The sequence below is a fragment of the Simochromis diagramma genome, unplaced genomic scaffold (assembly GCF_900408965.1).
Source record: "Simochromis diagramma unplaced genomic scaffold, fSimDia1.1 OVJJ01000026.1, whole genome shotgun sequence".
Classification (NCBI taxonomy): domain Eukaryota; kingdom Metazoa; phylum Chordata; class Actinopteri; order Cichliformes; family Cichlidae; genus Simochromis; species Simochromis diagramma.
Genome location: NW_024386985.1, coordinates 9740350 through 9766109, shown reverse-complemented (window position 1 = coordinate 9766109; position 25760 = coordinate 9740350).

The following is a 25760-nucleotide window of genomic DNA, read 5'->3' as shown; positions in this document are numbered from 1 at the left end:
TTTAAGTAATGAAGTGAAAACAATGTCCAGAATGTCCAGTGTGTGTAAGAACTGTATGTGTGGGTCAGTACTGTGTGGTGGTGTGATTGAGAGACCGTATCGCCTGCGGGAAGAAGCTCCTCCTCAGTCTCTCTGTGTTGGTCTTCAGACCTTCAGGTCTTCAGCAGACCAACAAAACCAGTTGGCAATCCAAGATGGCGGCACTGAACATAAATGGTTGTAAAACTGTAAACTTTTAGTCTGTGCTGCCACTGTTGTGCATTTTTGACTTACTTTGACTTACTGACTTACTCGAGATCCAAGTTCCATGGTAACTGGAACACAGCGTAATTCTTACAAAATACAATGTTGGTCATAATCATGATTATATGGTGGACGTGAAATAGAGTTAGTGCGTTACAAAAAGGGAAACAGTTATTGGTGTAATTGGTCAGTGAAATATCAGGACATTCAGGGCATGTGCAATATTGGGGTTTATCCAGTATAACTGATATTGTCCTCTGTTGTCCATTCTTGTTGTCATTGTTTGTTCTAATATGATGTGATCACTGTTTCTGTCCTTTTCTCTATATACATGGTCTGTAAATAGTGTCTCTGTATGTTTTTACTAACTTCTGTGTTACACCAACCTGCCAGAGGGTCTGCAGATGGAAATTAGCCAAAGGCTATAATCTGGCATATTTACATTTGTTAAAAAGTTCATTTTCTATCATCTACTGATTTTGGTATCAAGAATTGTGAAATTTCCTTTGCGCAGCTGTAATGTGCTGTGAAATCCTCAGTGTTACAAATGGAGCTTTATTGCCGGACAGACTAAAGTGGCATGGTTGCTGTTCTACATTGAGCATTCCTTTAATGAGTGACCATTACTTTTTTACCATTTTGTTTATACTTTCTCTTTATGGATAATAAATCCATCCATTTTCTTCTGCATATTTGTTCAATCAGTTTGAAAACACTTTTGATATCAAAATAGATATAATCAATCTTCCCGTCATGTAAATGAATGAAAAGTTTGCAGGAGTTTCTGCCACACAGAGGGATGCAGCGTGTGTGGGGAGTCAAGTCCACTTCCACAGCTGCAGTTTATATCTAAGATATTTCCCTAACCAGAGTTACCTTTGAAGTACAGCAGGAAGCTTACAGGAAACAATCCCACTACTTTGTTAAAATCTTACAACACAGGCTTTCCAAAGTCCCTGAGCTCATTTGCAGAAGTGAGCTTGCTATAGAGAAATACTCCTACTGATGAAAGCATGTTTCTGCCATTGAGAAAATCATCAGATGTATAAATTTGATATACTCCCACCCTGGTAGTTCATTTGGTTTGGAGTGGAAATCTTAAAGGGAGAAAAGAGACAGCTCAAGAGATCTGTCAGTGAACTCTGCATCCCGAGTAAAACTGTTGAGTCTTTTATTGAAGCAACAGGAAAGCAACAAGCGAGTAGGAGACAGTTTGTCCCAGAAAGAGAACAGTCAGCAGTTTGTGTTAAGGAATCAATGGGGAATCTCTGTAATAGTAAAAGAGCTCCGCTTACATCGCTCTTTTTAACCTAGCAGCACTATAAAGGGCTTTACAATATATGTCCCACTTCCCCATCTGCACACATGCTCGTCAACTTGAGATTCAATGTCATGTTCAAGGACACTTTGATACGTGGTGAGGCAGAGGATTGTACCAACTCACGATACCACCCGAGCTACAGCCACCCTGCTCGATTTCCTTTCCTTCGCAGTACCTACCCCTGAGGGCTGAGGTTATGCCACATCTATACACGTATTTTCTTACAAAGCTAAAAGACTTTTAACTTCAAAGTTAACTTTGATATCAAAGAGTCACACTCAGTATTTTTCAAATTTTCTTGTAGTTTCAGTTCGGTCATGCAGAAGAATTCGGTAACCTTCTTGGAGATCTCAGCAGGCAAACTTTTCTTTCCTTTTGTTTCATGGGTGTGATTATAAGGGGGATCTTCAAGATTTCTTTCATTGCTTCCAGGCAGCAGAGACTAATACGATAGAACAAAGGGTGTAAAGTTGCTTAACAGTTAAGTGTTAATGGGTTCAAGCTGAGTATGAATCTGTTATGCTGGATAAATTGGTCTGCTCTCAATATTAAAGTTGCTAAACTAGTTATGACCTTCAGACAAAAGATACAATTGCTGCAGAATACATTGACTCAATAAGATAATTGCTGAGTTGCAGTTAACTATACAGTGGTTTTTTAGCACAGTTTTTTTGATGATTGCACAATGAGCAGCTCATTCTATAGACAGACCTAAACAGTGGTTGTCTTTCTAGTGTGTTGACTGTGCATCTACTATGTAGAAATTTAAGTGGAAAGATGTGACTGAGAGAATTTTTACTGCTTCTTGATCATGTGATGCAGTTTGTCTCTTTAACTGTGACATAATCACTTCTGGACCTTTCTGCGTTAACCTGGCCTGAACTCGGGAACGTACAGTTCTCGTTAAAACGCGTCAACAAAAAAAGAGCACAAAATTATCACGGACTATTTATGGAAGTAAACACATGTGCACACAAGTGTTTTAACTCTGATTCCATTGTGCCTGCATGCATTCAATCTTGTTTTCATCACAAACACATCTGCGCATAGGTGCCCGAACGCTCACTCAAACTCATCTGCATGCTGATCCAATCGCTTCCTGCTAAAACACACAAACAGCCACACACGCATGAACAGAGCTTTGAGGCTTCAGGATATGGCCTCTCCAGGTTTAAAGCCTGGGTTGTTTTTCTTGGCACTGGTTACAGCAAAGCCTGCTGGGGGATATGGAGCAGCTCAGTGGCGCAACAGAAATGGCCCTAGGTTCGGTTCAGAAAACACAGAAATGCACAATCGATGTTATTCAGTCCATCTTCATCTGTAAAAGGCTGAAACAGAATCAGACACAGTGCTAATGTGTGGATTGAGTTTGAAGAGGAAGGACACCACATTACTGCTCAAGGCCACCCAAACCTTCCAGTCTTTATGCTCTTGTCTGTTGGCAGGGGTTAATCCCAGTCCTGTTAGTACAACTCTGTCTGACACATATGAGCTTGATGGTAGGAAACACATGGATAGTAAGACAATAGACAGTGGCAAAAGAGTCAGACAGACAACAGCATAACTATTCTCTGCTGCTTCACAAAAAGAGCAACTTCCCTCCTCTCTTTTCCCCTTTTTGTTTTTTGCCTATTGCCTAATGCTTACCTATTTGCTTGCAACTTGCATACCTGCTTACCTATAATGATTCTCTGTACTCTGTGCACCTTTAGTTTATCTTTCTGCATCCTACCTTATCTTTTTCTTTGTGAACAGTCTCTTGGTGATGACAGTCATATATGTAAGTTATTCTGTGTGTTGCACTTGACTGGTTCACTGTGAATGAAGGTGTGTTTATTTTGTAACCAGATATGCTAGCAGTATGCATAGTGACTCATATTTACAGCTGGAATCCCATATATGTTCTCCATATAACAATGTATAAAATGATGCACTCTAGAGACAGGACATTCAGTCCTTCTGTGAGTTTACTCCAGATGCAAATGCATTGTTTTAATTTGCAGTAAAATGCCTACAAAAGTTTGACAAAATTCTTGTAGCTTAGTGTCTGATCTATTTTTAATGCAAGTATGCAGCCAGAAAACATGTGAGCCATTCATGATGTTGCACTGCAAGCTGAACAGCAAAGGTTTATGACAGTTTAAACTGTGTGGTAGCCATCAAAAATACTTATAGTAAAGATTTGGGTGAGTAAGTTTACTGTCAAGCAACTTTGCAAATGCTTAGTAGAAGTACATACATTCTTGAAAAAATATTTAAATTTAGGGCAAAGACAACAAACTTCTTAAATCACTTTCAAAAAGATGTTTGTCTGAATGCATTTATGTCTTGTTGTCCATTAAAATGAAATGCACGGCTCTTTCCTTTCCAAATAAGTGCTGAGTGGTAGGACTTGCTTCTAGAAGGATCTTGACTGTTACTGTTCAGTGAACTGGTGAATTAGAAGCAGCCTAACACAGCCCTTTTAAGCAGTGCGTGTTAGAACCAAGAGAACTCATTAAGAGAAATAAAACAAGGCATGAAAGTAGCTGCCACTATTCATAAATTACCCCCTTATCTCTCAGTGGAGTTCCTGCGAATCAAAAGCTACCGGCCGCTCGCTGATTGACTTTTGAAGCACTCCCCTCACTAGCAACAGGTCACTTGGCGTCCTTACCGAACATAGACCTTTGACATTTTCAGCAGAAGGAAACCTTTAATGGACTTGAAGTGCGGTTTGTAAATTGATGAGAACCTTAATCACAGCCATGACGCCAGCAAAGAGCAAAACAAATCTCTGATTCATCTTCAGTAGTCCTGAAGTAATTGTTTCAGAATGCTTTGTCCTTGAGCCAATAAACCCAGGTTGAATATATATTAAAAAAAAGAGGCAAATGTGGAGCAAACATAAGTCCTTGTCTGGATATAATATGTGTATATGATTGAATAATCTCATCGCACCTTGTGATTGTTTTGAAAATTATAGTGTTTCTTGCGTACGTATTTATGGAGGCTTGTTTGTGTGTGCTTTTATTGAGCAAGTGTGGCTGCAGGGTGTAAGAAAACTCTAAACTTTAATAACTAACAGGCCTGTGTAGCTCGTGGCAATCGGGGGAATGTTTATTTTGATGGATAAGCCAAGAGCGACCAGCTGGTTTTAGTTGGGAACAATACTGGAGATTCAGCCTACATGTGGTTTTGATTTGAGCCTCCCTCCTCTTCATATTCTCAATCCCCTTTTCTCCATCATCTGCCTCTCTCTCTCCACAGGCCACTCTTGCTTGTGTCTTAATTTCCTGGGAATCTTGCCACCCCCCTCTTTACCATCACTCTCTGTTTTTTTTTTTCTGTCACTTTTTCTTGTCTTTTTTTTTTTGCTTTCAGTACAAACTTGTGAGGACTAGAACTGAAAAAGTAATACATGACTCATATGTGAATCATGTTTTATAGTTACATTTTAATACAAAAAAGAGTTGAGTAATCCTTGAGTTTCTGCTCTCCCAGAAATGGGAGAGCAGATAGGATACCATCTTGACCTTGCTTATCTGTCTGGAAGCTAATGACCTTGAGTGAAATGAAAAGTGAAATAATTATTGTTTTCATAAGAGAGAACAGAAAATCTACTATCTGCCTAGGTTTCCACATTTAATTGTTTATAAAATCAAATATTATGCACCACTAAGCTCCTTTATGCTTATACATTCACTGCCCATTTTAACCATCCTATTGTGCTACAGTGCTGGGTGTCTGACCTGCTCTAATTTCTTCTGGTTCACCGTGCAGCCTGTGGTCATATTCCTCTCACGCTGTGGTCTGCCTGTGGTCAGTGGTCTCCTTAAACAGGATCTACTAAAATGCTTTCCCCCCTCCAATTTCCTGTTTTAAACCTACAAGCACACAAAGGCACAAACATGTAAACACATGCCATCATGAGGACATGCATGCATGCATGCATGCACGTCACATATGGCATGTGAGGAAATTTGATTCTGCGGTAAGGCCATCATAAAACAGGGTATGTCAGACATCAATTAAACAGCTTCAAGATTTCCACCCTTCTTTTTTGAAAATCTACCTGTAAATTGAATGGCCCACCAGTTTGTTCCGCGATAAAATATCAGATGTTCATAACTTGAGTTATTTCTTTATTTTTCCTCACTGTCCAATAGGTTCATATTTGTGATTCTGGGTGAAATTTTTTAAGCAATTATTGGTTGGACTGAACCTTTTGAATGTTTCCTTGAGCTTCCATCAAAATAACTTACAACCTTTACAACTTTAGTTACATAACACTGCAGTTTTCATACAAACCCAAATGTAGTCACCAAACTAGAACTAACTCATCAGAGAAGATCTGGTTAAAGAAAACCCATTCCCTTAGTGTCCACCTAATTCTGTATGGGCATCGAGACTGACCAGCAGGAGTCACTACATTAACAACAAGAGCGCCAGCTTCAGCCCAAAAACCCCAGTGGGATCCATAATTACTCAACAATAGGTTTGACATTAAAGTTTGTGCTGACAGATACATTCTGACAGTTTCATGTTGAGCAGGAAAAGCTCTGGCAAAGTCTGAACCATAATCCTCCACACACTTTTTGATAGGCGTGCGTGCATGCATGTGTGTGTGTGTGTGTGTGTGTGTGTGTGTGTGTGTGTGTGTGTGTGTGAGTGTGTGAGAGAGAGAGAGAGAGAAAGAGTGAGAATTTGAACACCACTGAAGGTTCAGCTCACCCTTACTGTACGCACCTTTGGGATTGGAGAATTAGGTTTCATTGGAGCCATATTTGTGCCGTGAAATTATTGCTCGAATGTTTTAAATTAAATTATATTTTGGGTCAAGTTAAGCCACGATAGAGTGAAGTCAGACAAACAGCCTCTGGGTCCAGATCACACACACATAAACACACACACACACACGAAAAAAAGTCAAAAAATCAGAATATGTCATGTTGCTCAATCTGTGTTGAATTAGTTAAGCATTCATTACTGAATTAAGAGTCAAAATGAGAGCAAGCAAGTTTACAGAAGGAAGAAAAAGAGGGGAGATGTGGGGTGAGTTCACCTCTGGTGTATTTCGTGAGAGCTTATTATTTGGCTGAAAAAAAGCACAACATGAACCGCTCCACTATTTGTTTATGTTCTTGGCTATGCCTTTGCTAAGCCAGTTTAAATACCACCCTGCCTCTAACAAAAAAAAAATAAATTAAAAAAAAATCATGCACAAATATACAATATATGCTCACATACACTCGTGGAATTTAAGTCTTTTAACTCATGACTAAGTTTATTATTAAGCAATCAGATTGAAGTTTGATTGATTCTCTTTCAGTGTACCAACAAACAAGAATTTGATTCTGATTGAATCCAGATTCCATGTGGATAAAATTTCCCCCTGACAAGTAGTTTCCAATAATGTTTCCATTTTGTGGCTTTTCTTTGCAATTCTGAACAAGATATCAAAGTGTGTTTTAATAAAAAAGAACATCTGTAAAGGATATGCAGCACTTTCTATTGCATTCATGTTAAACATAACACAGTAAATAACAGCAATAATTTGTAGCTTTCATCTTTACATTTCATGTTGGAAACACTGTTATTGAATCTTTCCTAACTATATCAAGAGAATCGCACAACTTAAATGTTCCATTAATCATTCCCTTATTTGGTTTCTAGCTGAAGGCAACTCTTTAGTTGTATTTCTATGATTAGAGCTAATATGTAGGATTCAATTAAGTGTCAATTAAGTGGTTCACCTTTAAAAATGGATGTAGTTGGTGCCTGCTTGGCCTTTACAAACATCACAACCAACAAAGACACCAATAAAATCCCAGTCAAATTATTTTTTTACTGGTAGTATTTGCAATTGAAGTTCTCTCTTTTGTTTAACATGTGTAAATTGACTCTGCATAGGTTTCCTTTTATAACAGCAAGTTTGCTATATGTGTACCTTTGTAGATCTAATAACATGCAAATGATGCTGGCACCTTTACAGGAAATGGTGTTAATCCCCAAAGCATTAAATATATAGCTTGACATTTGGAGACGCATGTTTATTCACTTTATTGCTGAGAGTGGAAATAAAAAGAACCACTTGTATGTAAGCTTATTATGAAATTAAAGGCTGCAGTTACAGTAGTCTAATAACCTGGAGTCTTCCTGTACAGACGCCAGGAAACCGCGGTGCACAACCAAAAAATATCCAGGCATATAACTGCAATTGTAAATTCACAATATGCTGTTTATTATGCTTAATTTTTGAAAAATGTATTAAACAATAAATATAAAAAGCTTTAGTGATGATGACAGGTGGGTGTTGTTTCTTCTGGACCTGGTTAGCATTCTCTTTATGCTTCTATTTTTTGTGGTGGCTGCTGATAGCTAAATGCAAGAATTATCAGATTCCATTAGTTCAAAGATTTATAGTTACTACCTGAATAGTTTTTTCAGCTTGTCCAAGTGTAATTGGTCATGTTGGTCAGATTCAGTGTTGGGAAAAATGTACTGAGATTATTTTTATTGCAACAAGTAATGCGAGATGTTAGTTTTGCAAGTGAAGTGATCGGTTATTCAATACATTTTTAAAAACGCAGTCTGTTACTGTTAAAAGCTGAGCACATGAAAAGGGAATTTGTTCTTAATTGGTTGTACTTATTGGCAGTATAAGAGGAAGGCACCCAATCCTGTCTTTGTACGCTAGTAGCTCAGCTAGTAAAAGTATATTTGCAATGTGATTTCTCCATTATCTTGAATTTGTAGCTGTAAAGTATCAAACCCACTGGAGTGAAATGCAGTTATATCTGGTGATAGCACATTTCCGTCAACTGTAATGCGCTTTACTTCAGAGTTAATGAAGCACCTGCAAGCACCTGCAAGCTAAGGCCAGCTCCACAGCACAGATGGCAAAGAGGAGAATGGTGACCCAGCTTTTGGTTGGCTCAAGGCACCACTTAGGGGGAGCTGTGCGAGCTTCTTTTTGGTTACTTTATGGAGGAGATAACGCCAATATCCACAAAAGGTAAGGTCTGTATATTACAAAATGTAAATGTCTGGCTTTTCCAAAATTGTAACCAAAATGTGGAATGAACTGCCCGGTTCAAATGCACTTCAGCGGGTCAGTAAGTGAACACAACCACAATCACAGGGTCCAGATTCCAGTTCTGCTTTACTGTCTTCAGTCAGTGATTTGTTTATAATGTTCCAGGCTGAGCCGTTACTTCTGTACAAAACAGTTGATCTATGCACTTAATGTTACATTTGCAGCAACACGTTATTTACCAAAAAAGTAAACACAGTAACAATACTTGAACGTTCCCTTTATATGACTCATTTTCTAATGTGTATTTGTTGTAGTTTTGTGTTAATAGTTTATTGTGCTTTTATGTCACTGAATGCTGTAAATCTTGTTTGTGCATTTAAGAATGTAAAAGCCCAACAAGGGTTGGAAATTAGCTTTAGAAATAAAAGTTAAGTGCAGCACGTCAGTTTCATGCTCTTTTTTGGAACTAGCTCAAACTGCATTGTCCCTAATAAATAAAGAGAAATAGAAATAAATCTGGAGGCTAACCAGGTTGGGAGACTAGTCTGAACCTGCTGATTCAGAATTGTCCGTTTACACTAAAGATATAATAATACAGATGTTTTTCCTACATACTGAACACCCCTGCAGCTTTATATTGAGCACACAGACATTATAGACATTATAATGACTCAGCTCAGAAATAATACCAAAATGTTCCTAAAAGTGTGTTACATAACAGAGAGCTATTGGTCACTCTCCTGCAGTGAGTGGATTATTAAGTAACCACAGACATAATTAGAGCACAAAGACTGTACAAACAAAATATTATACTGGCCAGACATAAAGGCCAGTCCACATTCGACTGCTTATGCATGGTCTAAGTTGCCCTGTTTTGTATAATTGTTTCTGCTAGCGTCTGCAGTAAATCAAGATGTTTTTGTAGACATTTATTCACGCAAATCAGTGAAAGCTGACTAAGTCTTTGCGATCACCCAAGTTAGATAATCAATCATTTTTGCATTTTCAAATTTTCCAAAGGTTTTTTTTTCCACAGCACATATTAAATTACTATCAATCCACCCCATGAATATTGTGTTCAATAGGACATATAATCCCCTAAACATGTTGTGTCATTAAACTTAATAACCATGGATTTTCAAAAGTTAGCTGTTATGAAAGATTGATTTCAGTCTGAATGTGGAACCACTGATGGTGTTTAATGTAGAATACTTGATGTACCTTTGAAATAAGCTGAAAATAATGTAACTGGGCAGATGTCATGGGAAGAAATAAATGACACTAGCGTTGGTTTAATCTGTGCTTCACAATCAAAATGTGTTTCATGGGAGCCACAGAAGGTTCCTATTTCTGGAGAGGCTTCCATCTCTTGCTCTGCTTTCAATAATGGAGTTTTCTTGGCATGGATTACTTACTCCTAGAATCTTGTCCTCTCTGTTTTTGTTCTCCACTTGCTTTTGCCCCTTTGTCTCTGCTTCTGCTGCATGGACAGAGAAAGCGGAACGGAGCGAAACAGTAACAGGACAGAACGTTCCCGATGGTGTTGCCAGCTCTCCGAGAGGCCTTGAACCTCTATGTGGGGCCGTGATTTGTGACTAGGGGTGGGTTTTGATAATCGATTTATCGATTAAAATCGATTCTGACTTGGATAATGTGATATCGATTCATTAAAATCCTGAATCGATTTTTTAATATAAATTTATTTTGCCCCAAACGCCAGAATCTCAGGTTAAACCTCACAAAATTTAAACAACCACCAAACAGCTAAAACAGTAAAAGAGAGCAGGTACACGGATTCTGCACAAAGACGTAAACACAAAGCGCAGACCCGCCAACGGATCAGAATCAGTGAGATGTCGCCTTTCCCGACGGCACGGACACGGTCGGGCCTGAAAGCCGACAGCTCGCTGATTCTGATGTTTAGGCGGGCTCACGCTTTGTGTTTACGGCCTTTTGCGCTGATTCTAAAGCTGTTAGTTTTATCTCTCTCCAAACAATATTGACCGAACCAGCAGCAAAAGAAGATCCAAACTACGCTTCACATAAACATCGTCATGAATTCCCTCTTAGTTTTGCTGTTTTGCTTCCAACACGATAAAATCACACTTCATGCACATCTCTCTCTCTCTGTAAACTTCAAGAACAGTTTCCCGTCTAAAAATCTGTTATTCGCTTGCTTGTTACACACAAGTCAATGTTTTGTCAATGTTTTTTCCCTTTTACCTACTTCCGTAAAGAAAACCTAATTTCTGCTGTTCAATAGGCTTCTGAAGAAATTAAAACTTTTTAAAATTATACAAAATGCAAAACGCTTAGCCGTGTCTCTAATAAAACCGCTGTAACTTCAGAGTTAATGTTCATATGTTGATTAATGGTTTTCTTTCGTTTTTGATGTACTGCAGAATATTTTTATAAAATCCCAGGCCAGGAAAATCACCTTCATGTTTTTCTGTGTTTTATCTTCAGCTGCTTTGACACAAAGGCATCTGCTGTGATGCTCACACCTTTGATAAAGACTTACAAGTGTCAGCTTCCTTTTTATAGATACAAAAATATGTAAATGTACTGATCTGAATTATAATATTTCTGACTGTGTGAGGCAAAATTTCCCAGATTCAAATCGAATCGTGGATCGAACCGATTCGGGACCTTGTGAATCGGAATCACATCGATTCTAGAAATCAGTGACGATACCCAGCCCTATTTGTGACCCCTTAGTGTTTGGCCTTTTACTATACACATGCATGCATTAAAGCTTTATTTTCATTACTGATGTGTACTGTGCATAACCTCGACACCCTCCACATGCATTCACAGTATTGCACTCACATTCCTAAAATGATTTAGCCTGTATAAATTAGTGGGTCAGATTTATTGCTGCAGGCATGTATGCTCAGATGCCAGGGGTCAGGCACATTAACATATAGACACACAAAAATACATTCCAGTAATTGCTGAAGCTCAGGAATTCATCATATTGTCATTTGGACCGTGTCCACTAATAAAGCCAAATCAAATTTTCAAAAGTACTGTCAAGAATATTTCACTCAGATCGAGTGGCATTCATGGAAACCATGGTTAAGTACTGACATATTAACAATAAAAGAGTGTGTGCAGGTCAAGTTTGCGCTGACCTGCGTCTGTGCAATATTGCATCTATTTGTTGTGGGAGTCTGGATTTATGTGTGAAAACACGGGCAAATTCTCTCTTACAAAATAATGCATAAATGAGAAAAGTTAATAAAATAAGTCAACAAGGGAAGTCAGGTCTGCAGGGAACAAAAAATAGGGACCACATTTAGGCCTTGAGGTTGAGTAACATGAGTGGTATGTATGAACTCTTAATCTGTCAGTTTAGTAAATGTTCAGGGTTAAATCAAATTTAGTACCTTTCCTGGGGTCTCGATAAAGGGGGTTTGCCTGGGGCCACCATAGCACAAGTTTCATGTTGGGAAAATTGCATTTGGATTGCTTTTCCCCCTTCTCTTAGATTTTTGACCATTCATTTTAAAGACACTCGTGTCTATGTTTCATATTTTTTATCATCACAAAGTGAAAACAATGGTTAAATCCTTCTGTACTTGTACTAAAATCTCCTATACGTTACTTGTTACTCATCTTAGCCTTTGAAAAATACTGTAGTCTTTCAGAATGTAAAATTATTGATTTGACACATATTTGCATTTCATGTTAACAGAATCAATATGTACCCCTTTTTTTGTTTAATGAATTAACTATTTAAGCATGTTTTGTTGCAGTAATTGGGCTTAACAGTTTTGTCTTCTGCCAGCTGCATCATGCCAGCAGTTTCTGTAGCTTTAGGCTGCATGACTGTTGTCTGATCAAAGCCTTCCCAGCAATCATGCTTGAAAAGGTCCCATTCTCAGTCTCCCATGAATCACATAAGCTTGCAGGGGACAATAATCACACTCATGTGTAAATATTTGAAAAATCAATGAAAAACCAAATGGTAAAAGGGATAAAATCAAGAGATTTTACCATCTTTCACGAGCATTTTGTGAGTGCTTTGTTCTTTGTGTTTTGTGGAGCCTGTCAGTATTTCAGAATGCCATTTAAGAACACAACTTTGCTTTTCAGACATTTTGGTAATCGAATTTAAATAGTGCATGTTTTGAATGAAAGAAAAACAATTATGAAGAAGATTTCAAGTTTAAACCTATGTCGAGCTACAAAATACAAAATCTGAGTTCCCACACAAACATAACATAGCATGGACAAAAAGTATTACAGTGCTCCAGAGACTGGGACACAGCTCAGTTTCCTGTAAACTGATACAGATTTTTACAGTTCTTGCTTTAGAACTTAACAAATCTCAGGTCAGCTCTAACTTTAGTCTTTGATGGTGCTGTTACTGTGCAAAGTTGAGGATGATTTATGGGCAATATTTAAAAAAATGGCATGACTTCTTGAACTTTCCATGGCTCTTTGCATTTTCACTTACACAAAAACTTCAGGCGCACCTTTTTTCACACTCTCTGGGATTCAGCCCACCTTGCACCTCTTTACTCTCTACTGAAATTAGGTCACGACTACAAAAGGAAAACTCCTCCAAGCCAGGAGGCTTTTATCACACATATTTATATTTCCTCTTTGACTGAACACCTCTGGCTTCAAAAATGAAACTAACAATAAGCCTTTCTAAATTCATTAAATATTACGTCGCCTTTCCATGCACCCCCCTTTTGCTTTTTTTTTCATGCTTCGAGATCAACATCTAAAAACCTCCACTGGACAAATAAAAATATGCTTTCCCTGTAAACCTGTTGAACTCACAGCATATTAAGGAAAAGTTCTCCAGAATCACAAATAATCAATGTTTCAAATGCCTATTTAACTTTTTAGCTAACTGAGACTTCCATTGCATTACAATGTGTATACTCATGTATCACAAGAAAGGTGCATGAGTGAAGGATTCATCTACAGCATAATAACTGAGGTTTTCAGGCAGCAAGAGTCCAGTGGCTAGAGTCCAATTAATTGAAGCCAAACCTCAGTCTTACATGCGACTTGTTTTTGGATTAGTGTTAGCAACCACAGTTGTTGGAGCTAAATGTCACAGTAAGAGCAAGGAAAACTTTCTCATGAAATATCAGTGGCATTTCAGCACACTTCCAAACACTAGAAACAGCATAAGCCAACACCTAAGGCTCAGTTAAACAGCTAGATCCCTGTTAGTCTGCTGCCACTGTGGGAAAAAGGATGGGAAGCAATGATCCATGGTGATCCGCATGTGTGTGTGTGTATGTGTGTTAGAGATAGACAAACTGACAGAGAGAGAGAGAGAGAGAGAGAGAGAGAGAGAGTTGTGAATAAAGTGGATGACAAACACTCATTTTCCGCCCTGATAGCCAGAGCAGTGGGAACTTCCTGTCAGCGGCACACTCACAGAGCGGCTAATACCCAGAACCAGCCGCCTCACACACACATACAGCCCAAGAGGCCACTTAGCACCCATATAGGAAAATCTCCAATTAACAGCTTTTGTAATTGCACTTACAATATTCTGATTTTAATACAGTGCAGCACCCCTAACTGTAGCATACATTATAATTACATTAATATGTCTATACCATGATTCTCTGTTGTTTTTGCCTGTGTGTTTATTCCTTGTAGACTTCCTGACACCACTCTGTCACACTTCACCTTTCCCCCATGTAGTATTTTCAGTTTCTTTCTTTCTCTTTTTGTCATCATACAGTTTTTTTCTGTCTTATTTTTTAGATTTGCCTTTTTGCTACACTTGGTTAACAGTTCATTTGCTTTCCAAGCATTGCTTTAGTTTACCGTGGTCTCAGAGCCAGACCATAACACCGTGTACACAAAAAAAATAACTATCTTACAGACATAAAACATAACAGTGGCGTATGTCTGTTTCATTTTGCCCTCCTTAAAAATTTCCACATTGTCCAAAGCTTTCCAGTGTGTCAGACTGGAATATGAAGAGAGTGTTGAGTAAATGGTAAATACATTGGTACTTACATTAGCACTTTTCTGTATTCTGTATTCAGCTGAGCACTTAAAACTTAAATTACACACACATTTGTACAATATATGTACACCTAAGCGCTTTCTATCATTCACACACACTTATTCACAGTCTGATCGAGACCCTGGGATACTTTGGTATGTGGACTCGAGGAGTCAGGGAGTGATCCACTCTACCACTCTAAAACCAGCAGTTACATGGTAACTGCTGGTTTTAGTTTGAGATGCTGGTGCTCCAGTGTGACACACGGTGGTTCTGAATGTTGTTTAAATCGTCTTTAACAATGATTGAAATGGTGCCTTGACTCACTCAACTGCAATAACATCGGACCAGAGCATGTCTTGACGAATTTGAGACTTGTCTTGGAAAAAACAGCATCAGTGTGGAAATTCTGCTCTTTGTGGGTGAGTTTGGATGACACCCAGTTGTAAAAGAAAGAAGGTGAGTGGGGCAACGATCATGTGTAATTTCCCAAGCACCCAACAGTCGAAATAGCTGTGGGTAGCATTTTGTAAGCTTGCTCTCAGTGGAAGACTGTAAGAGCACATGGTGCATTATATCATGGGGTGACGCAGTTTATTGGTGGGTGGTGATGCTGTTTTGGGTCTAGACAGACGGGTTAAGCAAGGGGGGAAATCAGACCCCGCTGTGTCACTCTAGGATCAATGTGTCTGAAGAACTAAAAATAATGAAATCACTTTAAAAAAAAATCTGGCTCTGATTTGATGTTTTCTCTGATATACTGTGTGAATATATACACACACACAGTATGGCACACCACATGCTTACGCTCCAAGTCTATAGGGGGTGATTCAGCATAAATCAGCGTCAACTCATGATGAGTCTGTGTGAACCCGTTTCCACACCAACCTGTGTAAAAAAAAAAAAAAGAAAAGAAAGAAAAAGATCACTGCTGCTGTCTTGATATTCCTGAATGTCATATTTGATCGTCCAGCTCTGTATTTGACTGACATCATGCAGTTACACATGCTGTTTGTGTTGTTGTGCATCCACAGAAACAACGTAGGAACATAAGGTATGGAAAAGCTCTCTGGCACTTTACATGAACTGTTTTATACCTCCAAAAGGTTTAGTTGCTGAGTGTGGAAAATGTAACTATAAAACTGAGAAAAAAAAAATGTAATATTCCATTTTAGACCTAACTGGTCCAAATTCTAAACCGGACTGTGTCTAAAATATGGATTGGCCTCTGGGTTCACTTTGGAATTGTCTGAGCCATGCAGTTTTTCTAGTCGGCAGCAGGGAGTGGCTCCTCTTAAGGCCAAAATTATAGAAGACTATATTGAAAATGACCTAACTTTTCATCTCATTTATGAGCTCCTACTGAATATGGTCCCAAGTATTAGTCTTAAATCTTCTTTTCAGAAATTATGATTCCAGTTTGAGGAAAATAAACAGCAAAGGTTGCTGCTATCCTGTGACACACAGGTAAGCGGCAACCTCTGCAGTTCTTTGAATGGCCACTGGAGGCTGGCTACAAGAGCAAGACAGTCATCATAGACTCCTGTTAGTTTAAGTAAGTATTGAAAAAGCGTGTTTACTGACTGATTGATAAATTTAAAATTGATTTATAGTTACGGGTGTGGCAGCTACAAACTGGACCTCTCGTTAGTGTTTGCACTATTGGCGCCTTTTGGAACATTGTAACAGAATTATCTAACAAACAATATGGCTACTTGTGTAGTAGCCTGAAAAGTTTCCTATCTTAATCAATATGTGTACGGTGGCCCTGAGATGCCAAACGGATTGCAACTTAAGAAAACACCAGCAATAAAAAAAAGCTGCAAAAACACACAAAACACAACGGAAATAGAAAAAACAAAAACGGAAATTGGAAAAAAAAACAAAACAGCAAAAGCACAAGGGAAGTGTTTCTGGGGAGACAATAACCAGTGCTTGTGCTTTTGGAAATCAGTTTTTTCTCTTTCTGTTTTCGTTTTTTCTATTTCTGTTTTCTTTTTTCCTGTTTCCGTTTCTATTTCCGTTGTGTTTTATGTGCTTTTGTTGCATTTTTCTTATTGCTGGTATTTTCTTAAGTTGGAGTCCATTTGGCCTCTCGGGGCCACCGTAAATATGGCAGTAAATATGCATCCATCGTGATAAATAAATATAAATATGTAATAAAAAAAATCAGTCAGCAGCAAACAAACTTTTTGAGCATAATACTGAATTACCAGTTGTACCTATGGTGCCAGATGTTCACTCTCTCCCCTGTTCTCAGCCTCTCTTATGGGGAATGTATATATTATACCTGCATATGTATCACTGCGCTGGGAGCCACATTCCCTCCCAAAATCCTCTCACATGCTCTTTTGTCACACTGAGCTCCTGCTATGAATTTTTGCACTTCTGGGACCGCAATTTATGTGTCTACGCATTCATTGTTATTTAGGCCAAAGATTGCCACGTTCTTTCCATCATCTTAGGTGCACATTCACACATGCCTGCATAGACAAACACACACACACACACACACACACACACACACACACACACACACACACACACACACACACACAGAAGTCCTAAGTATTGGATGGGAAGAGTTTGGAGTCTCATACTCGGGCACGGTAAATCCATCACTTGTGTTTGTAAAAGCGCCCCTGCATGCGTGTGCGTTTTGTGTTTCTTGATATGAGGTGCTCTCTTGCTGCGCACATACACACACTGAGTTTCAATCGAGTCCAAAAATGGGAAATGGGGTTTTTTTGTTGCGGAGAGAGTTGCAGGTATTTTCCACTCCGGTTTCAGGCAGATCCAGCTTAGTCTGCTGGATGGCCTGATAAAGGCACTGTGACCCACTTAGAAAGAACTGATGGCAAACAGCCTTTGTGTTAGTGCTGCTCCTGACACCAAGCTTACTGCTCAGTATATAACTGTAGCAGCAAATGTTTTGAATGCCCATAAGTATTGTAGCAGGCACAGCCCCAAGTGCAATAGGTTAAAGAAAAACATCTGCAATCTAGGTCGTGTTGCAAGCACAAATTGCAAGGATACAAAAAAACAAACCAAAGAAACAACCTTAAAGGTATTTGGTCAATGTCGTATACCTGAACTATATTATCCAATATGGGTCTATGTCTTCGTGTATTCAATTTTTTTTCTCTATATCACAGCCAGACACTCACATGTGAGAGTGTTAAAAACTGACTCTTCCTCTTACTTTGCATCATAGACATCAAATTGGTACAGATTTGCTAATAAAATGATGAAGCCATGTTATTGATGCTCAAAACTGGATTTAGTAAAAAATCACGATGAACAAAAAGTTTCATTTAAGCTTGCGACACTTGGAGTGTGTGTAAAGTTGATTTGCGTGCAGTTTGTACAGACATCAAACATGTTTTTCAGCTCTTAAAATTTCTTGTGGCTATCTCTTGTAGTTATGAAGTTTTGGGAGCTGGTCAGGCAGAAAGCCTTGCACTATTTAAAGTGTTTAAAATAATCGAAGCCATTTAAGAATAATAAAGCCAGAGGTATTTCAAACATTTAAAGCTTGAATGTGACTGTCAATATCAAACGGTACCAGTAAACCTGCTGCTACCACTATACGCTACTACTATTACTAAGTGGAGCAGAAGGAATAAACTGTTTTCACAGTTAAGACCCCCGCTAAGGCTACTTTTGACATATGAAATACTGGTGGGTTACACCACAATTATTTTTTTCAATTTGTGAAAACATTTTTTAAGAAAAACAGTCCCTTGCCTTTCTGCCCACTGTAATATTTCTCAATCTCCCTCTGTGGGGCCTTTTCTCACACATTTACACTCTGAACATTTGCTTCCTAAAGGTTAACACTGAGAATATTTCCCCCCACAGCTTGTGGATTAAATTAACACATGGCATGCTACTTTCACCAGTTTTTATCCTCAATTCGTCTCCTGTTCTCCAAGTTGGAGAGCAAATGTGTTTGGATATAATGTCGCGTAACGAGGGTAAACAGCACTGTGGCTTGAATTTACAATTTCTGGATGTCTGAGGTCTGAGCTCGGGCCATCTTCTGACCAGCATATAGTGGAGCTGTGTTAATTTGCCAAATTCATTTCATTAATGAATACATGGCCTAAAGTTGCAAATCAATCTAAAATTGAAGCGCACACAAAATAGTTTGGCATCCTCAGGGATAAATACCTATCATGTCATCCGCTCTAAACAATTTTAGACAAGAATACCAGGGCTGTTTTAAAAGAAGCTTACAGAGTCCAGTGCTGGAGAGAAGAGAGCTATGCATAATCATAACTCATGACCACCCCGGTCACAGAGTCACAGAGGAGCAGTTATATCCCTGTTTAGACATACCTTAGGAAATGTGATTTAGAGTTATTAGCTAATATGTATCATGGGACTCCACAAAAGGTGCTAAGAATGTGGAAGGCAGTGAGTCAAGCAAAGTTATAAGTAGAAAAATCACATGCAGGGTGTCACAGCTTTTTAGAGGGATTTAGGGGAAGTCCAACTCTTTCCCCTTGTCTCGTTTTTCCTCCCTCCCTCCTCTATCCCTTTCTTTCAGCATCCACAGTTCAGAGATACAGCTTGGTCAAATATTTACAGAAGAATCAGATGTACGTTTTCATGTGCTAAGTAGTTTGGTGTGTGTGTGTTGCACGTGTGTTAATGCACAGCCCCCCACACACAGGCCCAAGCACACTTGTTCAATCCAAGTTTCACTAATGTGTGTTTTTCTAACGGGCCTCAGAGAGGTGAAGTCATTACATGCGGCTGGTGGTCACTGTGTGAAGTCAGGTCATGAGAGGAAATTTCAGCACCATATCACCTAGACACACGTGCACACATATATATCTGCAAGTCTTTGAAGAAATGTCTGTTGAGGAAAGTCTTTAAACCTTAAACACAGTCGGTACTTTGGTAGGTGTGTGTGTGTGTGTGTGTGTGTGTGTGAGAGAGAGAGAGAGAGAGAGAGAGAGAGAATTGGATTTGTTATATTACTTCAGGGTGTAAGGGAAGCCACTTACTTAGCAGTTTTTCAAATTTCAGTGCCACACTTTCATCCTCACCTTCCTTTGTGAGTGATGTCCAGGAAGGTGCATTAGAGATGAATGCACTTTTTATTTTGAAAAGCACACGCACACATCTCAGATGTGGCTGCAGGGAAAGATAATAATCCTCAAGTCCAGCGTAAGAAAAACAGACTTTTCTTTTCCTGGCAATTAATTGCATAAGGGCACTTAATAACCAGGCATGTGTAAAACGTCAAATCCACTTTGGAAATGGAAGACTCATAAAAACATCTCTCTGGTATGATGTGGCCTTTTAGATAATATTCTCTCCTCGCTTCTTTTCTCCTCATTTTCTTCACAAAGCTTCTTTGTGTTTCTTCTCATCAGAGAGGGATGCATTCCCTGCTGGCCTGAAAACCTGCGTTGCCCCTCCACCACAACAATCCACACATTATTGAGCCATTAACACTGACCTCTGGCTTTATGGACAACCCAGACCTCTCATAGGCCAGAGGGGGGCTTAGGGGATGAGAGTGGGGGAGATAACACAGTAGAAGCTTTGTGAGATAAAACAAAAGCTGTGTTCAATTAAAAATCAGCTGAGCATCATTGCTGCTCCTTTGCTCTTTTAAAGTGGCTATGGAAGTTTGCCAAAGCAGTACTGTATTGTGCTAAGAAACAATCTGATTGGCTGCTCGTTTTTTTTCTTCTTCATCTTTTTTGGCCAGCTTTAAAAAGTGATTTAATTCATTTAAAAAAAACTTTTATTTAAAGTTTAAGAGTTGATAATGGTGTCCTTCCCAGCCCAAGAAGATCCTGACCTGAACAGTTTTAGGCCAGATGTACTGATGTGTCCTTTGTTTTAAATCTGGCAGACCTCGAGCAAACGCTCCAGTTTCTAATGGGTAAAAGAGCATTCAGGTCAGAGGTCAAGGGTGATGGGGTCAGAACCTTTACTGTGGGAATTATTTGCCATGGGAACTGCAATGTCCCAAGGGCTAAACGATTTCCTGTTTGTTCTGGAGCGTGTCTGAAAAGACAGGATAGACATAGTGATCTAAATCGCTAAATTCTGTTTTGAATTCACCTCCAAACAGGAACTGGATCAAACCCTAAGCTTGATGCTCCTTTGCAACCCACCCTTCAGCAGGGAGACCAACCCACCAAGCAAAGCAGCTGTACTCAAACTTTATCACTGTTTAAGACAGTAAAGTAGTGAGAAAACTACACAACCATGCAACAAGAGGAAACAGTGGTTTGGAATATGAATGTAAGCATAATGTGGTTTTGCATATTTAAAGTATGTGTGGTATTCTTCAAGTCATCAAGGCAGAGGAGAGCTGTATGCATCTATCCTGCATTTACTTCCCGCAGAAAAGACTACAAAAGAAAAGCTGCTGATTCAGAATAATTTAGGCTGATTGGTGCATCCATAGTGATATCACATGATTGGACGATTAATATCTGAGAACACATCCTGTCATCACATACGAAGTGAACATACAGCAAGCATGCATTTGCGTTCCCCTTCTTTGATTTGGTTTATATACTCTGAGTTTTTGTGTTGGGAAATTGAGAGGAGGATTTGTTTTTGTAGCGTGAGTCACATGGACAAAAGGGTAACCAAACACAAAACCTCAGTGAGGAAGTCTTAAGACACAAATGAGACATTCCAGCATAGGTTGTTTAATTGTACATTCTCATTTCAGTGCACTGCTGTTGCCAACTGCCTGAGATGTTTTGCAACAACAATGATGGATTTCCCTGACCAGCAGCTGGTGTCCATGCTTAATCTTCCACCTCTGTGTTTAGATAGCAGAGTTATTGTGAAACTGGGAAAAATTCTGAACATAGTCTTCAAAAGCCAACAAACACTACAAAACATGCTGGCTTTAATTAAATTAGAGTGGTTGTAAAAACGCTGCACTGTCTGGTCAGTGAGATTTGAGAAGATCCTGTCTCAAATCTCACTGGGGCCCACTGGGGTTTCCTCAGGTAAATGTCAGGGTCTCATTTTTTGCTGTGTTTAGGAAAATTTTACTTCTGGGGTTTTAGGTGAAATCCTGTTTTAAAGATTGCACAGCTTTGTGAGTGCAGAGGACAATGCCTGTGTCTAGATGCCTGTGCACAAATTAGTACACACACTAAATGTGCATACACATGTGGATGTGAATGTGTATTGTTTTCCTCAGTATGAAAGTCTCTTATTTGTTCAGTTACAGATGCCAGAGAATAAGGATTGGCATTGTCTTTTAGCTTAAATTGTTTTAGATGTGCACTATCCCTGTTTGTCAAAAATGCATTAGGCCTGTCATTTCTTGTGAATTCAGCCCACAATTTTATAAATATTTAATTTATTAATTACCTTAATTTATTTACCTGTATATTTATCGGTGCAGGAATACCTTTCATTATTTGAAACTACGTTGCAAATTCAGCATTATGCAGCAGCAGCCATGCCTGATACATTAATTTTAATATGAAATGGATGGCATCAATACTAATTATTTTAAGATGATGTAAAGGTTTTATTGATGCCCCACAGAAAGACTGATGGGCTGAATTAGTGTTTAAAGGCCCACTATATATTTATGAGGTTTAAATGAGGATCCAAAGCAAACTGCCTTGTGCACTTATTTCCAGTAGACGCCACTCTGACTCACACACCAGCAAGTTCCATTCATGCTGCCTTCAAGGCTCATTGACAGGTGCAGATGCACACACACGCATGCACACATGCACAGCAAGCTCAGCTGTTGCAAAAGAGCAGTGGTGTATGTCAGTCAACATCGTCTGCAGGCATTCATTCTAGAAGGCATTCAATTCCAAGTCACTCTTGGATTGCTCTCCTTGGAGAATTTTAGTCAGCTCAGCCATCAAACCTCATTCTGACCCATGTGGAAATGGCTCATCAATAATCCTGAAACTTCTGTCACTGAAGGGAATCCAAGGTCCATGCATGCGTAATCAAGAGTGTTCGACACACCTATTTACCTCATCTGCTCCCTGAGTGTCATGACAGTAACGGCAAGAATGTGTGGCTTGGACTATGGGCCAGGTCTCCTCTGAGTCACCCCATGGACGAAATCATAGTGTCTCCTGCAACCATCAAAAACACATTACTTTAGATCCAGGGTGACTGCTGTGATGTTGTATTCATGTGGACTGATTCTGACAGATTCAGAGTCAGTACAGATCCAGATTGTATGGACTTAAGTGTGCCAGGCACGCACACCTTCTCCACTTACTCCTGGGTTAAAGTTCAGTAATGCAGGCAATGCTTTGATCCTCAAACCCGGTCGCTATAAATGATAGTGACAACGACTCCTCCAAATCCTGCCAGCCTGCAGTGTTGCCAGGTACAAGTAGCAGATACTACGTACGCTATAGCTACACACCTGTCTCCCTGCTCATTGAGTGAAACAGGATAATGTTCTTTCCAGTATGATTAACGGCTGCAGCTCTAAACTTAGTGTGCATCTATTTTTGAGAAGGGAGTGGCTGAATATGTGAAGAGACAAACTAAGAGGTTAAGCTAGAAGTACTGTAACAGAACTGCAATTAGATCTGTCCTCTCTGTATCTTTTAGCTTATTTGTGTTCATGCAGATACTTAAAGTATGTGTTTGGAGTGATCCATCCATCCTCTAAGAAGACTTCTTCATGAAAACATGAACCAGTTTTGTTGAAAAAATTGACAAAAGCTGGAGCTGGCACTTGAAGCTGGTTCCAAAAGTCAAAAGTCAGTGACCACAGAATTCATTGTTAAAATGCTTTACTAAAAATAGTTTATTGAAAAAGCCCTTACACAGACTGGTACACAAAATCAGTTTTGGTCTTCATGCATAAAGTTAGATGGGAAAGTGATGGAAGGTACATTCATTCAGCCTCATCATCAGCCTAGTAGTAGTTCTCACTACTTTATAGTTTACTGGCAGTGAGGATAGTTCCTGTGAATCAACTTTTCCCACTCAATAAGATTTACAAGCACAAGAACCATACGTAGAGTACTAATGAAAATAAAAACTGTTAAAAAAAGTGCTTTATCACCAAGTTTTCCCACAAAAACACAAAAAGGTGAAAAGTCCATGACCCAGTTTTCCGTAAAATATGAGGAGGAGGACAAAGAAGCCAGAGATCATCGTAAAGCCAAGTGAAATCATGCCTAAGTTCCTTTGGCATGAAGTGGTCTAAATCCAAATCCAGCATGTGGATTGATTTCAATACAGGCATCACATATGTTACCATGTCTGTGTTATGCATCTGATTTCAGCCTAGCCATTCATGTATCCATCCTTTATTTATTACCCATGCACTGATCATGTTCAGGGTCACCAAGTGGGTTGGAGCCAATCCTAGCATGCATTAGGTGACAGGGTGAGTACACCCAGGATGGATTATCAGTGAGTCTGAGGATGTGCATATAGAAAGTGCCACATTAGATCACTGCTGGGCCTCAGCAGGCCTTCTGCATAGAGTTTGCATGTTCTCCATGTGTTTGCATGGGTTTCTTCCAGGTCCTCAGATTTCCTCCCACATGGAGGTTTAGTGAACTGGAGACTCTAAAATATCCTCCTGTAGGTGTGAACAGAGCTCCCAAACATTACGCTGAAAAGTTAAACCAGGTCAGCTGCTCTTCTGAGAACTAATTAATTTTCACAAACATTGGTGACACAAATGTGCCACTGATGAGGCCTTGGTCAGGGAATGGCCATGATTCCCGTAAGTGTTTTGAAACCACCTGCTGCTGCCAAATATCCTACCACCAAAGACAGCTGTGTGGATGTGCAGGCCTTACCTATTCATGTTTATGTGCGTGCATGTGGCTTTGCACTTGCTTTTGTGAAAGTCTGTCTAAGAGCATCCAGCTCACACATTCCACTTAGATAGAGTCAGTGCTTTGGAGGAGACCCTGCTGCCTGGACTATTGAGTGTGTCAGGACTGTGAGGGAAACAAGAGAAGAAAAAAAAGAAAGTGAGCGAGGCTGGCTTTCAGTGGAGCAGTTGGTCATATGCCACACACACACAAACATAAAGCCCCCCTACAAAAACTTAGCTGGATCCTGGAGGCAATTTCCTCCTTTGGTTTACCCAGAAATCATGTAATAACTAGAGGACAGCCATTATTTGCCTCTGACACATGTACAGGTGGACTCCCCCACTGAGGACCCCCAGCCCTGAGCCCAGAGGACTTCTCTTGGAAACCTCTTTCTGATCCCATTGCTCAAACCAGCGTTGGTCTCTCAGAAGCCCTTGGCCTGGGAGGCCTGATTACACGGGGGCTCAGAAGCGGATAAAGGGGCTGGATCTCCAGTATTATTGTGTATGTGCATGTGGTAAACCACAACACTGGTCTCCACATGTGTTCATAATGAAAGATTCTTATTACCTTATTACATCAAGGTCAGCATTCGTCATTATTTTCAGCTTATCTGGAAAAATCACATTCATCCCCAACAATGTCAAGCAAAGCACAGAAGCCACAGAAAGTGCAGCTTGCACTGTAGCAATATAGGGATCAGAGTCACAAGATGTTAAGTGAAGGACACGTTCATGGGGATTCTACGTCTATAGTAAGACTTCCTGACAAACTTGCAATTGATCACACTCCAAGCATTCAAGCGATGTTGAGGCCTCTGAAGTAATGAGTCCCTGGGTGGTTGGCAATCCAGCTTTCACCCTTTCAGAGTGCATTTGGAGTTTAAAATGTTCAGAGCTGCACAGCCAGCCTGTTTCTGAACCCAGTGGCATTAGCATAATGTTGAACGATTTCAGCATATCTGAAAAGTCAACAGGGATTTTTCAACTTATAGTGAACTTTTGAACTCTTGTTACCTTGAATTTTTTCTCCTATCCACCTCTGGTTGTGTGTGTGCGCACACACTTATTCACGCACATTCACAAACTCTGGTTTCCTACCTGCCAATTGACTCTCCAACATCTAACCAAAGAGCCAAACCGCAGCACAGCAGCACGTTCTCCTCCCGGGAGTGTTGGTCTTTGATCTGCATGTTGTCGCAGCTCATGGGGAACATAGACACAGACAGAACCCAGAACAGGATTTTTCTTCATGTTTTTACAGCCCTGTGAGAGAGACAGGATTCTTCCAACATCAGTCTGCTGCTCTATTATAAAGCATATGAGTATGACACCAAAATGAATTCCAGTTAAGTTAGAAAACATCACAAAA